The 15,103-nt window shown below is 38.7% G+C and overlaps 1 long non-coding RNA gene across 1 annotated transcript in view; it reads left to right on the forward strand.

The window, feature by feature from the left end:
- The window catches only part of LOC135760864 (uncharacterized), a 271,903-nt gene that overhangs the window by 51,822 nt on the left and 204,978 nt on the right, over positions 1–15,103 (forward strand). The window lies entirely within an intron of this gene.

Below are 15,103 nucleotides of genomic sequence, written 5' to 3' on the forward strand. Positions count from 1 at the left end.
ACCCCGTTGCCAGAGAATCAGAAATGTATTTCTCCATGGCCTCCATCTCAGGAACGGATAGAGAGTATAACTTGTCTTTAGGCGGAAACGTACCTGGCAATAAATCTATGGCACAGTCATAGGGACAATGAGGAGGGAGAGAATCAGCCCGAGACTTACTGAACACCTCCTTCAGGTCGTGGTACTCCGTGGGCACGTTAGCCAAATCCACTGCTTCCCCCTGAAACACAGACTCAGAAACAGTAAGTCACGCAAAGACAAGACTTATGACACTCCTCGCTCCAGCTGGTGACTGAGCCCAGTCTCCAGTCGACCTTAGGGTTATGGGTATGGAGCCAGGGATGACCAAGGACGATGGGAGAGAGTGAGATGTCTGTAACAAAAAAGGAGATCTTCTCTGTATGGTTGCCTGAGGTGATAAGTGTGATGGGGGCAGTGGTGTGACTGATGGTGGGTAATTCATGTCCATTGAGAGCGAAGGGTGCAATCTGGTGAGTGAGTGGGATGACGGGGATTTGTAGCTTACGTTCGAGTGAAGAGTCAATGAAATTCCCCTCTGCCCCGGAGTCCAGTAGTGCGTGGTCGGTGTGTGACTTGGTGGACCACCGTAGTTTCACCGGAAGGAGAGTAGATGTCGTCGAAGTCTTGCGAGCAGAGATCCCGCCCGATAGTAGCCTCCGTCTTACTATCGGGCTTGATCTTTTACCGGACATCTTCATTTCCTCAGATAAGAGGGTGAACGAAGAACAGCAAACGTCTTTATTCTCCCACACCGCCGTCCCCCAGAGGGCAGCCTTGCCCTTCAGTAGGGAGAGAGTAAACGCCACCTTGGTCTCCTCGGGGAAAAACGATCGGGGCTGTTGAGAGAAGTGCAGAGAACAGTGAGACAGAAATGTACGGCAATAATTAGGCTCACCGGAGTATTTCTCGGGGATCGGTAACTGGGGCTCCGTATGGACACCACCCCCTGGAGGAGAAGATGGTGCGGGCGGTGTGGGTGGCGCAGTGGGAAGCGAAGGATGAGAGGAACGCTGAGAGAGCTCGGACACCTTCGTCACCATTGCATGGACGGCCTTTCGCATTTCGTTGATAGACTGGTCCTGAAGATCTATACGAGCCAGAGTTTGCTGGAGAAATTCCTCCAGCGTGGCCGTGGGTTGGTCTCCTGCTGCTTCCATGTATGGCCAGATGATTATGTAATGACACGAACTGAGCGGAAGCAGTTGCAGGTGAACTAACAATGTTTATTTATAAAACACAGAGAGAGAGAAAACACAAGCAGGGAATGTCCGGTGTTGTTGACAATGTTGACGAGAACTACGGTGGTAGGTGGTTATTGAGTGCAGCGTTGGTGGAGTGGTGAGCAGTGGTAAATCCAACCTGTGCACGGAACATCCACACGGAGACGACGACGACAATAAACAATCCACAATGCAACTCGTAATCCAAGACAGAGACGAAGAACCACACAACACGAGGACCAAACAGAAAGTGATCATCTGGCAGGGAACAGAGAGTCATGTGAGTATTTATGGAGGAGATGTAATGATGAGCAGCTGGAGCGAGACAATCAACACACAGGTGAGCGGCATCAGCCTAACAAGCACATGGCAGAGCTGTGAGTAACAAACACACACACAAACATGACACGGAGGAAACAGTGGATTTCCTACCGTGACAGGGCAGGGTTTCTCTCTCAATACTGACAGATTTCAGGTGATCTCCTGGCTTACTATGCCATTTTGCACCTTGTTCTCTTCATCTGTTCAATAATTCCCTGTGTTATTTCATTTTATTTATGATGACTCAACTTGTATACTTAAATGTTCTGATTTCTTTGTATGAATTCAATATATGGCTTGATGGCTACCCCCCTTACTGATAAAAATGCTGCTTCGTAGAATGGATTTTTGGTAATACCGCCTTGCGCTAAATTTTCCTTTGGATTTAAGAAATTGATATAGTTATTGAGTATAGTTTTCACAGTTTATTTAATTATTTTCTTCTCATTTTGTCTCTCATCCTTAGGTTGCCATGGTAGCAGATGTAGGCGGCACAAGTGTAAATGATGCAACAAGAAGAATGATGAAGTACATCTTATGAAATTAACTGGCACTGGAGTACAATCTGTTTGGTCGTCATGGGAAAAAAAAGTTTAAAGACTTGCGTCTTTTCAACGTTGTATATGGTAAGTAATTTAACTTTGTATTACTTTAATCTTTAACTTAATTGCAACACTTTAGAAAAATGTTCCATTACTTAACATAAGTTATTGCATAAACGTCCAAGAAATAACAATGAGCAAAACATTTGTTACATTGTTTGGTAATACTTTACACAGGTGTTTTAAAAGCCTTAAAATGACTAAAATTCTTAAAAAGCCTTAAAAAGTCTTTAAAACACATCCTAGGTTTTAAATTTAATTTACCCAAGTCTTAAAAATCTTACCTCTGTTCATTTACAAGAAGCGTTGTTTGCAAAAAATAAATAGTAAAATGCTGTAGAACTAATCAGTTTCGGAGACAGAAAGTGTATGATGGGTGGGCCTGAGGCGTTTGAGCTTAGCTGATGGCTGACATACTGTGGTCAGAGTTTAGTCAAAATCTCTTATTTTGTTGTCATTCAACCAGGAAGTAGTGGGCTGTAGTCCAAACCAGTCGTTTGGTGTAGGCTTTGAAAGTGGAATTCTATTAAAGAAAATATATCGCTTGGCATCGGACTTTGACATTTATCATTTTGCAGGTATTACTTATGCTGTTACAGCCTTACACACCAACTAAAGTTTAAAAAATGTGACCTTTAAAGAACATGCACATGTGGGTGCATCTGTGACGCAGGGGTGGTGATGGCGCAGTGGATAAGACACATGCCTTTGGTGTGAGAGACCAGGGTTCGAATCCACTGTGACACACCATGTGTCCCTGAGCAAGATACTTAGCCCCTAGTTGCTCCAGAGGTGTGCGACCTCTGACATATATAGCAATTGTAAGTCACTTTGGATAAAAGCATCAGCTAAATACATAAATAAAAACATGTAGTATATCATATTCTAAGCAAATTGTGCCATAGGCTATATTTCAGGTACTGAAAAAGAGGACACAGAAGCAAAAAAATCAACACGGCTTTATTGAAAATCAACTTTAACCACTGAGAAGCATAATTTTCTCAGATGTCGCCCTGTAAAACTAATTCTGTCCGAATAGGGCAATAGACCACTATTTATTTAACCAAAACTCAACCATTTGCGCTACCATTTTAACACCACAGTTTTGTTTTAAAGAAATCAAATTGTTCCGAAAAGAAGACAAATTGTGCTTTTGGCAATATATGGTTTATTGCAGTAATAAGCGTTTATTGTGCATTAGGTTAGAGTGCATTGTAGCAGAGAGAAAAATTAAAATGAGAAATTATTCCAACAATTATGTTAAACATTTTAAGGCATGTAAAAATGGTTGTTGTGGATGCAGTTATTTATATAAAATCCCACCGTTTTGGGGATAACAGTTAAAGTGTCTAGTTTTTTTTCTGTCCACTCTCAATAAAAACAGAATGTTGAAAATTAAGAAAATAAACATGATGCACGTTCAGAAAAATGAATTGTAACTTAACAAATACTTGTCATACAAACAAAAGATAAATGTCTACATAATGCTTGGAATGTCTACTTTTAAATGATGTAAGTGAAATCGAAAACAATTATTCTCATTCTGTGTAAACTGTATGAGAAGGAGGAGAGGTACCATCTTTCTCCTGTTAGCTCATTATCTGTATAATGAGCTGAGATCACCACGCCCCGCTTCATTGAATTGAACGAGCAGAGACTTCAATATGCATTACTCTCACCTCCTGCCTGCAGTCAATCCCCAATCCAGTCTCTCCATTCCTTGATATGCCGAGTTGTTTCATCCGAGTGCACCAAACATGACATCTAAATCCATATTTACTTGCGTATGTTTGTCACTTAAAGTTATTTCCATTCGCGAGTGTTTTCTTTGTGCTTCCGAACAGCACACACAACACGTACACAAACACACGAGTCAGGAAATTTGACGCACTTTTTGGCATTATTATAAAAGATGCGATTGCAAACAGCACATCTAAATCCTTATTTACTTGCGTCTATTCATATATCTCTGCACAGCAAGTTTATTAAACGCAGGATCACACGCATGTCCACACATTCCTTTGTGCTGCTTTCACAATCTACACATGAGGGAGTAATGGCGGCAGCTGTTAACAAACATTGATAAGTTTGCTCATCCCTTGTTGTGTTTCTACTATAATGATTACAAAACCTCAAATAAGAGTCCAGACAACGATAGTCAGTTCTTCGCTCTCACTAGGCAACCAAACACTAACCCTGTGTTCATTTTTACGATGGCCAAACAGTTCAATAACACTACACTAAGTTACATACCTTACTAGTTGCCATGATTACTATAGTATTTGTAGTCAAAAACATGCACTTTTTATATAAATATTTTTTGGACATCCCTTTGGAATCACTGCAATCATATGATTCATATCATCAATTTATAAGGTAATTATAAATACAAGTGCAGCGCTTATGAGTGTTCAAACACTGTTGACCACTTAGCTGTCAATCTGCTGACACTCACAAAGTTTCACATTAAATGATAATATTTTTGTCCAAGCATGGCGCTCTGCTTATTTCTGTCCATGTTCTGCATGATGATCTTTAAAAGTTTGTACTTTGTGGTGCAGCCGATCACAGTCTTTGTCAAAAACACTTCCAAAAGACGTCATTATAACGTCTTTGTATAACGTCCACTGAGTAGCCAGAATGAAAGTTTTTGCAACGTCTTTTTTAGACGTCTTTTTTGTGTTGAAATTAGACGTCCTACTGACATGCTTGTTAAATGTTTAAAAGACGTCCAGTGGTGAGCCAGAAACAACATTTATTCAACGTCTTTTTTAGACGTCTTTTATGTGTTGAAATTAGACGTCCTACTAACATGCTTGTTGAACGTTTAAAAGACGTCCAGTGGGGAGCCAGAGACAACGTTCATTCAACGTCTTTTCTAGACATCTTTTATGTGTGGAAATAAGACGTCCTACTGACATGTTTGTTGAACGTTCAAAAGAAGTCCATTGAGTATCCAGAATGAAAGTTTTTGCAACGTCTTTTCTAGCCACTGCATGAAAAGAGCTGTATACGGACAAATACGGGATGGGAAATCCCTGCTAAACTTTAGGTTTGCCAGATTTTTCAGGCAGAGTGATTGGAAACGTAAAACACAGAAGTAAATTTGTGAAACATCAAGAAACCTTACGTATGTGGATGTATATAGGAACTGGTGGAAGTTTCCAGGAATCCTTACAGCTGGTTGTGAGGAGGGGTGGGTGTGAGGTGTGAAGGGCTTTTTATATGTTAATGACCCACATGTAGAGGTGTCTTCTTTGTTTTCAGAGCTGATGGGGGGTTGAATTAACTTTCTCTTCAAGGTAGCACATATTGTTGTAGACTACATAAAAACTGTGTTTGCTAAATACATTAATTATTAATATAATTTAATTAGTATATTTAAGAAACTTAGCACCATTCAAAATAACAAAAATTCAATGGACACAATTACCATTTTAATGTGAGAAAATGATGTCTCTGACTTTTCATGTTTAATGCAGTCTGGAGGAATGCAACAAATGTTATTTCAGAATATATATTTTCAACACTTTGAAAACATGTCTCCAACTGCCCTATGTCAGAATGTTGTGCAAGTATCCCTCAATGCATACATCGTATAAAAAAGCAGTTCAAAGGAGACAGTTTGTTTCAAAAACATCATGTAACACGTTTTTGCTAGCTAGGATGTTGATAAATTCAGTACCATATTCATAAGTCAGTGAAATGTAAAGCTGCTTATTTTTGCTGATGTCTCATGATTTGAAGTTCACTGTTTCTATTGTTATTATGATATTATGATAATCTTGTTATTACCCTAACATTTCATTAAATCTTCTAAAATAGAAACAAAACAAAAAATCAATAGACAGGGCCATAATCTAAAAGTCTTTCACATGTGAATGCAAAACATGTTGGGTGATACAGACTGACAAACTCAGGTAAACTTATCTGCAGACACCTGTCAGCTACTGTACTTCTAGTCCAGAGGTGTTGAAACTAGGGCACATAGCCCAAAGTTGGCCCACAATAGACAGGGGATGCAGGGGATTAAAGTTATTTTTTTAACGTACATGCATACTTGAAGGTGTATTACATGCATCACGAAACTTAATAAACTCGGGTATTATAGCCATGGTATTATATGACATGTTTTTCATTGTTAGTTAATGCACTAATTTACAAAAAAATAATTTGAGTTTATGTTGTAGTTAATAATGACTCTTCATTAGTTTATGTTCAGTAAGAATTAATTTAGGTATAAGTTCATCATGATTCTTGGACTCTTATTATTAATGAATTATAAAGTGTTACCAAGATAATAGATATAGTAGTTCAATGTTTCCAATAATGAGCAGTTAATCCACTAAACCCAGGGACAATTCCTGAGGCATGTTAAAGAGTTTTGTATTTCATCAAGAAAATGATGATTCAGCAACAAAACACATATTGTTAAATAAAAACTGGATAAAAACACATCTCTACTAGTGTGTTTACTAAATACATTTATTATTTATATAATTACATTCGTTATATTAAGGAAATTCTGAGCATCATTCAAAATAACTGCCAACATGTTTGTAAACTAAACATATTTTGTCAACGTTATAATCTTTATACAAATATTTTATATTTTTATTAATGATCAAGAACAAAGCATAGTGTAAAAACGCGGATTATAAAAAGTACAAACAAGTGAGTTTACATCAACAGCAGCAACAACGCCAATGGGAAAGGACTCCATTTCCCAGAATGCACCACACATCCGCCCCACCCTTTCCGGAGGCTCAACCGATTGTCGCGAAATTCAAACAGTTCCCAGAGGCGTCTTTGTTTGCTCACTGAACAGTACGGTAAGTTTGATTTAATTCATTTGTCTGCATCGCGCTGATCGGTTACTTATTTGTTGATATTATGTTATTTACCGTGATTCATTTTTGTCTTTAAAGTGTTTGAATTTAAATCTCACAGAGTAAAACTTTAAGAGTATACGCGGTACACAACAGTAAACACGAGGGGTAACAGTACGCGAAGTAAACGTTACATGCATAACGGGCTGTTAAAATAATTATTTCGATGTTTAAATTTTTAAAACAAAACTTTAAAGAAGCCAAGATGAGACGTGATTTGCTTAAAAACAAAACACCAGTAACTCATGTGTTGGAAATGTTAGCAGCTAGCAAAGTGTTTCTCTGCTATTTTAAATTATACAGACAATCTTCTGTTGTTTAAAAGCTCATTCATTGCTTTAGTTCTGGTAGATGCTGCTTATTTTGCAAGACTGTTTTAATGCATTATTTTGATTTGTAACAAAGCCAGCTTCACTTTGACATAACCTATATGCTATTTTAAAGAAGCTTGGAGTCATAATATATATTTAACTAAATAGTAGTTAAATAGTAAATAGATGTGTTATGATGTCTGTGATTTGATTTTTAATTATGTGTTTGCCAGAGAAATATAATGACTTAACAGTGAAAGCTAAAACATCAGACTGATCCAGACACTGAAGAAATTGATGTCACTGCAATCTGGCCAAAATGATGTAAGTTTAATAATGAAATTATTAAATCAAAGAGGTTAAATAGTAAATATATGTCACGGCCGGGGGCGGACCCAAATATACCAAAGGTCACACCCCTCTCAACTCTTCCACCTCGAGGAGTTTCCCAAGACCACCCCAATGACCAGACAGACGAGTATACTACGTTTAAAATAGACTTTATTTAAATATTTAAAAAGGAAAAAGGGAAAGGGGCAAGGTTAAAAAACTAATGGGGCTTCTTCTGCCCTCCAGGGGCTCCTTAAGGCGCTGGTCCTAAAACCTGTGGCGCGCTCCGCTTCTTCCTGGAGGCAGAATCAAGAACAGAAAGGTTATCACAATGTGCTTTGATGCGATTTTACTGCTGCTCTAGTTCTCCGTCCTCTCTCTCTCTCTCTCCTATGCCTTAGGTTCGTCGTTCTGCAGCCGCTACTGGAAACAGAGATCGTTAGTGGACCATGCAGGGAAACAACTCACAACACTGGGGATCGTCGTCCACACAGAGCATTCCTTGAGACACAGGTAAGTGGTTGCTGTAAGCACAGGTCAATAACCCTTCACAGAGGTAAGTTACTCACAACACTGGGGGTCTTCGTTCACACAGAGCATTCCTTGTGACACAGGTAAGTGGTTGCTATAAGCACAGGTCAATAACACTTCACAGAGGTAAGTTACTCACGACACTGGGGGTCTTCTTTCACACAAAGCATTCCTTGAGACACAGGTAAGTGGTTTCTGTAAGCACAGGTCAATAACACTTCACAAAGGTAGGTTACTCACAACACTGGGGGTCTTCGTTCACACAAAGCATTCCTTGTGACACAGGTAAGTGGTTGCTGTAAGCACAGGTCAATAACACTTCACAGAGGTAAGTCACTCACAACATTGGGGGTCTTCGTTCACACAGAGCTTTCCTTGAGACACAGGTAAGTGGTTGCTGTAAGCACAGGTCAATAACACTTCACAAAGGTAAGTTACTCACAACACTGGGGGTCTTCGTTCACACAGAGCATTTCTTGAGACACAGGTAACAGGGTAAGTTACTCGCAGCCCTAGGGGTCTTTATACTCACTCACAGGCAGTGGACTTTCGCTACAGCGTCGGTGCACCGTGTTCCTTCACCCGTCCACTCAAACTTCTCGGGCGTCGTAGGGACTGATGGGTCCAGTGGCACGGAGCCGAACGCTTCCCGAACTCCCCCTCTTGTTTCCACGACCGGGGTCCCGAGTTGGGGCGAACTTTCGTTGAGGCTCCGCCACCACAAGCTGCTGTTGGATAGGTCGAACACACACACAACTATGACCCTCAATCCGCACAGTGCACTTCCAAAAATACTCACTCCTATCCACCACTGGGTTTCACCACTGCCCGCTCTGTCGAAGAGTGAAGCTCTCTCTAACACACCCGGGGCCAAGGCTGAATTTCACTCTCTCCGTAGGACTCGGGCCACAACAGATGTAATCCTCTCACGATTCGTCCGAGGCCGGGCGGTTTGGTCGCTACAAGCACAGCATACACACAGCAAGCACGGCACAACACCAAGTAATAAGTGAAACTCACCCACGACACTCTTGTACACACTTCACATGATATTAAATATGGACTTAGCCACCAGGCTTCGATTCCCTCGGGAGGATAGCTGGGCGATGTTTTGGTCACCGTTTGAGAGTAGGCTTTATATTACTCACAGCCCCGATGTGTTGTTTACTACTTCTCTGGCTCACCCACGCTTTCTTGTCTCGCAGGGCCACTGATCGATGCGTAGACGGCGCTTCTTATCCAAATGTTTCGTCCGTGTTTCCGATCAACCCATGGCTCGCCCACTCTTCCCTCTCCGGTGGGGCCAGGGACCTCAAACACAAGAAAGACACACACCAAGCAACTCCTCTTTGAAATATCACACGATGAACCCAATGACCGTTACTCACTCTTTGTTGTCAATAGCCTCCTGTAGCTATAATCCCGTTGGCTCTGTATTTTGCTCACTCACGTGTGAAAACTCTCCCAATAATCCTTCGCTAGCTGTCTCTCCTTCCTTTACTTCTCCAAGGGAACGATCAGGCCAGCACAAGCATCTGCAAAGCAGCAACACAACGCACACAAAGTACATAACAAGCACCCCGTTTGATGTCTTCAAAGGTCTTTATATCCTCTACCTCTTCTCCTCATCAGCCTATCAGCAACCGCTGTGTAAATTATCCCCACCTGGGCGAAATCAGGCTTGATTTCGTCTTCGGGGAAACCCCGGAAATTCCGGTGTTCCAAGTAAAAGCGTCCGGGCGGAACCATGGTCTTCCCGCTTTTGGTTCCGCCCTCACAAACCGTCACCTGTGACATCTATGTGTTATGATGTATGTGACTTTGATTTTTTATTCTGTGTTTGACAGAGAAATATAATGACTTAAAGCTCTACTGTGTACTTTATTGAGTTAATTCTTAACAAAAACCCATGTTTTCTTTCAAAAGTATGTGCTCATTCATGTGTAATTACTTCCCACCCACTAATCAAAGTATTCTCGTAAGTGTAGAATCTGCTATTTAAAATGCATACCGTCGAAGCGCTCTCTGGCTGAATCCATGTTGTGCCTCCATCTTTGAAATACATTCGCCGACGAGGGACATTCCTGAAATTCAAGCTCTGCCTTTCGCGCTTTCACTCTACACTCACGCTGTCCGATAGCTGAAGCCTCCGGAGGTTGCATGTGTAGGCGGTATACGTCATCAAGACAGTCTTATTTCAGAATATTAACAATTATAAAGCTGACAATTATTCTTAGTTAATTGTAAATTGATGTAATATGCGTATGACTTGCGAATGTAATGCTCAGTTGATTTAAATAAACCAGGCTTGATGACGTATCCAGCCTGTGACCTGCGTAGCTGAATCCTTCGGATTTTACAACAACCGCACACCGTGATGAACCTGCGATCTAATGCTTTGATTTGAAAGCCTGTTGAAGACATATTCTCGAGGACATTAAAACAAATCGCCAAGGATGCGAAACGGGGATTTTAAATGACAACGTGACAGGAAAAACATCAAGACCAAAGTCACTATTGGAGTTAGTTTTCCAAGATGGGGCTCAAGGGACACTGAAGTTGCACTTTCTATATTCTCCACAGGTAATTCAGCATATTCGTTTACATCTATACAGTCCATGTTGTAAACTTGAAGTTTTATAGTTCCTTGGCTAACTTTAGCATGATTATGCATAACACTTGTTAGTGTAAACATGCATGTGGTTTAATGTGTTCGAACAAACACACGCCGTCTCTCCGCCCATTTATGTAATCTGAGGTACTGAGATAAATGTTTTTCATCTTTTCTGACCTCTAGCACAAACACACGGTGACAGCGCTATTTTTAGCCTTTCATTGATAAAAGCGTCTGATCTGCGCGTCTTTCGTTTCATTTTACAAGCGTGTGAAAGTTGCGCGATCTTTTTTCACCAATATCAGAGAAAGCTCTTACATATACACGGACATGTAACGTTAACTTAAAACATAAGCATTGTACTCTGACATAATGTCTGACATAATACTCTGATAAAAGCGTCTGATCTGCGCATCTTTCGTTTTATTTTACAAGCGTGTGAAAGTTGCGCAATCTTTTTTCACCAATATGAGAGAAAGCTCTTACATATACACGGACATGTAACGTTTACTTAAAACATAAGCATTGTACTTTGACATAATATTAGTTCGCGTCCATTTAAACCCGTCATGGTTGCTTTTTGTATGTGATTTTAAGCGGACATATCATGACAATCAGACTTTTTTTCATGTTAAACATAAATCTGTGTGCTTTGATGGATCACAGGCAAAGGACATTGCAAATTGTTCATTTTTTTCTTATTGCTTTTGCTTTGTAGCTACTGGAAGCCATGTTAACCTTGGCATGACACGGCCGGGCCACCGTACGAGTTAAAACGCGTTCCGAATGGGGGGGGGCTAGAAAGTAATATTTAGTTGCTTGTCATATAGACTTTCACCGCTAGATGGGAGTAGATCTTACACAGTGGAGCTTTAAAGGGATAGTTCACCCAGAAATGAAAATGCTGTCATCATTCATTCACTCTCATGTAGTTACAAACCCACATAAATGTCTATGTTTTGATAAACATGAAGGAAGATATTTTGAGAAATGTTTGTAACCAAACCGTCTGTGGACCCCATTTACTTCCAAAGTAGGAAAAAAGAATACTATGGAAGTAAAATGGGGTCCACGAACGGTTTGGTTACAAACATTTCTCAAAATATCTTTCTTTGTGTTCATCAGAACAAAGACATTTATACAGGTTTGTAACAACATGAGAGTGAATGAAGGATGACAGGATTTTCATTTTTGGGTGAACTATTCCTTTAACAGTGAAAGCTAAAACATACGACTGATCCAGACACTGAAGAAATTGGTGTGACTGCAATCTGGCCAAAATGATGTAAGTTTAATAATGAAATTATTAAATTATACAGGTTAAAAAGTAAATAGATGTGTTATGATGTATGTGATTTTGATTTTTTAATTCTGTGTTTGACAGAGAAATATAATGGCGTAACAGTGAAAGCTAAAACATCAGACTGATCCAGACACTGAAGAAATTGATGTGACTGCAATCTGGCCAAAATGATGTAAGTTTAATAATGAAATTATTAAATTATACAGGTTAAAAAGTAAATAGATGTGTTATGATTTATGTGATCATATTTTTTTATTCTGTATTTGATAGACAACTATATTGAAGTAGCCTACTGTAATGAAGCTGCAGAACGACACAGAGACTCTGAGGACATCAACACAGAAAATGAAGTGAGATTCTGTATATTTAGTTCTTTAGTTCTTTGATTATAAGTGTTGTTGTATCTTTGTACAGTTTAATGTAAACTTTCTAAAATGTACAACTTTAATTATATGTAATTTGATTTGACGTATATGTGTGTTAGTATTATGCCAAATACTTATATGTACTTTTATATTTCCAAAGGGCTCCAAAGAGATGTCTGTCCAGATGAGGCTGCATCAACGTTACCTTTGCTGACAAGTATATGCTTTACAATGTAAAACCTAACAGTTAACTTAACTCAAACCATTTAAGGAAACAGGTTGCTTTAAACCATTTAAGTTTTAAAACGCATACATTTGAGTACTGTGAACTTGAGTCATATGCAATTATGCACTTATATTTAAGTAGTGTGAACTTAAATAAAAGTGCATATCTGCATATGACTTAATTTGTTTAAGTTCACAGTACTCAAATGTATGAGGCTGTTTACACTTGGCATTAACATGCGTTTTCATCGATTGGATCACAAGTGGATGACATTAATGCCAGGTGTAAACGGTGTTCAAAACGCTTTGAGCTCGTCCACTTTCGACCACTTTCAACCACATTCAGAGGTAGTCGAAACCCAAGACATAATTCCAAAACAGAGCTCTGCAATTGAATCTACATTGCAAAAATCACTTTCTAGCTTAGTATTTTTATCTTGTTTTCAGTAGAAAAACTAAAAATTCTTAAATCAAGATGTATTTTCTTGATGAGCAAAATTACCTAAGAAAAATGTCTAGTTTTTAGACAAAAATATACAATTTAAGTAGATTTGTGCCTAAGACAAGCAAAAATATCTGACAATGGGGTCAGAAAATTTAGCTTGAATTAAGTTTTTAAGAAAAAATTAAAACTTATTTTATGGTTTCTTTTCTCACACCATTGGCAGATATTTTTGCTTGTTTTAAGCATTCAAATTCACAAATGTATTATTATTATTTTTTTATATATATAAAAACTAGACTTATTTCCTTAGGTCATTTTGTTAATCAAGAAAAAGCATTTCAATTTAAATAATATTTCTACTAAAAACAAGACAAAAATACTAAGTAAGAGTCATTTGTTGCAGTGTAGGAGTGATTTCTTAAAGCAAGATCAATAGTTGTTGTTCATTTTATTTAGATATTTACTAAATTACAGTGGCAGCTGGTGACTTCTTTTTTTGTGAGCAATCGATGTGAAGTTCACAATTTCAAAATGTGTTCTGCGTGTCGAGTGCGTGTATGTGCATCACGTGTTTTGACTAAACACGTGATGCACATGGTTTACATGAAGCAACAAACACATTTTAAAAACACAAGCAACACACATGACACTCCGAACACTTATTTTGAATTTGCACCCCTCGGATGAGCAGTCATGAGCCGCCACTGCTACATTACATTGTACTGCTTTGAATGTAGTTTCATTGTTGCTTTTATTTTGTTTTATTTTACTCTAATATTGCTTTCTCTGTCTGTATATTTATGAGTTTAAATAGTATTGTTTATGTATGCAACTTTTAATATTTGTGTATAATATTATTTTGTGATTGTGACAATTGTGAATTTTTTATTAAATAAACATTTCAAACTCAATTCAAGTTTTTTTTTTATTTTTTTAAGGGTTTTGGGGTGTATATGAATATATATCTATATGAATTAGGGCTGTCACTTTTGTGAAAAAATCATTTTCGATTTTTAATATATAAGTGTTCATTGAATCGATTGTAAAATCGATTTTCCATGTCTAAAAAAGACGTTTCCATTTTCAACGCCAAATAACAGACAAATTGAAAGAGAGCGCCTGAAACACACAAGTCAGCAAATTTTCTTATTCATCGTCATTACGTTTCGTGCAGAATAAAAAACAGCAACAGTAGTGCAACTTTCTCTAAAAAAATATGCAGAGTGGACTGCTGCCATAAATGAAAAACATTACTGCAGGCTTCAACCGGCTGCTTTTATGATTTAGGCAATTCAAAAATTATTTTAAATAATGATTCGATCCATTTCAAACAACTGTTCAAAAATGAAACTTTAAATAGACTTACTTGAAGTTGAGAACATGCTGTGTATTTTTTTATTAAACGTAACAGACACTTAGGCGGCACTAGGCAGGCATAATAAAATGCGCAAAAAGGCTAGAACCATTACAAATTATTGGTCAGGAAAACAAGTCGATCAACATTTTAGGGGTCAAGAGCAGAGCGCTTTTCATTCACTATATGTCCATCTGTTGAGAAGACGCACTCCAACCGCACTGATGTCCCAGGGAAATTCGGGGACTTCGTTGCCAGCTGCGTATTTCGTACTGCCAATCTTCCATCACAAAAGCGGGTCGCTGTCAGCTCGCAAGGGTGGCTCCTTGTCATAACTCATCATCTCCTGTAAGGTCACAATTTCGAAGCTCTCTCGTGTTGCACAGGTTTATTGACGTTATCCTCCATTTTCTTTGCAAAACACTAGATGCAGCGATTGAAAGCGTGAAACTATAGGTGCGGAAAATTGCTGGGTATTTTCTGTCTAGCTTTCGCACACCTACTGCACTTTCGGAATTCTTTATTTTCTTTTTCTGCTTGTTTGTGAGTTTTGTTACATCTATATTTTTAAC

The sequence above is a fragment of the Paramisgurnus dabryanus genome, chromosome 16 (genome assembly GCF_030506205.2).
Source record: "Paramisgurnus dabryanus chromosome 16, PD_genome_1.1, whole genome shotgun sequence".
Lineage (NCBI taxonomy): Eukaryota > Metazoa > Chordata > Actinopteri > Cypriniformes > Cobitidae > Paramisgurnus > Paramisgurnus dabryanus.